Source organism: Gadus macrocephalus, chromosome 5, assembly GCF_031168955.1.
Source record: "Gadus macrocephalus chromosome 5, ASM3116895v1".
In the NCBI taxonomy this organism is placed as follows: Eukaryota; Metazoa; Chordata; class Actinopteri; order Gadiformes; family Gadidae; genus Gadus; species Gadus macrocephalus.
Window position 1 is genome coordinate 21,473,604 of NC_082386.1, and position 2,500 is coordinate 21,476,103.

Consider the following 2,500-nt stretch of genomic DNA (forward strand, 5'->3'; position numbering starts at 1 on the left):
AGGTTCTTGAAATATAATACACAGATAATACCGTTCTCTTAGAATAAAAAGCAAAAATGGTGGCATTAAAATGTACGATTGTTCTGTACAAGCTGTAGGCCTCCGCAAATCAACACAAGTGACCCAATTTCACAAACACGGGACCACAGCGCCCCCTGATGTGTACCAAGTATAAATACATGCGGTACAATGTCCCGTGACTAATGAATCATTCTGTGTATTTTTTTGGCTATGACAGAAGGCCTAGCGAAACGCAGGCAGTTGAGACTAAAATGGGCCCACTACCGTGAATTAACAAATCAAGTGCAGAAAGCACCAGCATCTTTATATGGTTACTTTTGCTTTAAGCTTTGAAGGGCTTAGGCCCTATATCTTATAATTGTAACAATAGGAGGGGGAACACTGTACTGAACATTGTGTAATCTACATCTTAATAGGACTACATGCACTTATTCAAGCAGATATATAGTAATTTAAAACCAAAACGACATGGCCTGTTGAAACGTCTATTAAACCCTACCTGGCATACGTACATTGTAGGGGGTTGGGAATTCCCATCAAAAGTCATGTGTCATAGAGTGGGAAGAAATTAACCGGGCCATTTCCACATTGCTCAACCTCCGTCAGTCAGATAGTCAGCATACCTAGAGGTGTTAGTGTGACTCGTAAAAAAAAGAGAAGTGCAGATGTTGTGGCAGGGCCGGTGGAAAGCAAGAGAGATACAGAGGAAGAACAAATTGACTAGAGAGTTTTCTGCCCGGTAACAGCCTCAAACAACTCAATATCTCTCTCTCTCTTACTCTCTCTCTTACTCTCGTACTCTCTCGCTCTCTCTCTCTCTCTCTCTCTCTCTAGAGAGAGAGAGAGAGAGAGGTAGTCAAAGGTCATCCTTTGGGGTTGCAGCTAACCCAGAGCCATATAGCTGAGGGGTACTGCAGAGGATGGTACTGCAGAGGATTCTGGAAACACCTCCGTGCCCTGTCAGTCAGTCTGTCTGTGTTGTGTGTGTGTGTGTGTGTGTGTGTGTGTGTGTGTGTGTGTGTGTGTATTCGTGTGTGTGTGTCTGTCTGCCCATCCATCCCTTGTCTGTCGACCAGTGCGTATGTGTGTGTGTGTGTGTGTGTGTGTGTGTGTGTGTGTGTGTGTGTGTGTGTGTGTGTGTGTGTGTGTGTGTGTGTGTATTCGTGTGTGTGTGTGTCTGTCTGCCCATCCATCCCTTGTCTGTCGACCAGTGCGTATGTGTGTGTGTGTGTGTGTGTGTGTGTGTGTGTGTGTGTGTGTGTGTGTGTGTGTGTGTGTGTTTACAACACAGCTCCCCAACATCTGGTGGAGGAAAAAGTCAACCTAAAGCAAACATCTGCACAGCAGTGGAGCAGCCGAGCAAACACACACGCTGGCTCGAGATCACCACAACACAACACAACGCACTGGGTCGAGATCACCACAACACAACACAACACAACGCACAACAATACAACACAACGCACTGGGTCGAGATCACCACAACACAACACAACGCACAACAACACAACACAACACAACGCACTGGGTCGAGATCACCACAACACAACACAACACAACGCACAACAACACAACACAACGCACTGGGTCGAGATCACCACAACACAACACAACACAACGCACAACAACACAACACAACGCACTGGGTCGAGATCACCACAACACAACACAACACAACGCACAACAACACAACACAACACACTGGGTTGAGCTCACACAACACAACGCACAACAACACAACACAACGCACTGGGTCGAGATCACCACAACACAACACAACACAACGCACAACAACACAACACAACGCACTGGGTCGAGATCACCACAACACAACACAACACAACGCACAACAACACAACACAACGCACTGGGTCGAGCTCACCACAACACAACACAACGCACAACAACACAACACAACACACCCGGTCGAGCTCACCACAACACAACGCACAACAACACAACACAATACAACGCACAACAACACAACACACTGGGTCAAGCTCCCCACAACACAACACAACGCACAACAACACAACACAACACACTGGATCGAGATCACCACAACACAACACAAACACACAATACAGCATCACAACACAACACACAATACAGCATCACAACACAACACAACACACAATACAGCATCACAACACAACACACAATACAGCATCACACACAACACCCATACAGCATCACAACACAACACACAATACAGCATCACAACACAACACACAATACAGCATCACACACAACACACAATACAGCATCACAACACAACACACAATACAGCATCACAACACACACACAATACAGCATCACAACACAACACCCAATACAGCATCACAACACAACACACAATACAGCATCACAACACAACACACAATACAGCATCCACACAACACACAATGCAGCATCACAACACAACACACAATACAGCATCACAACACAACACACAATACAGCATCACAACACAACACAC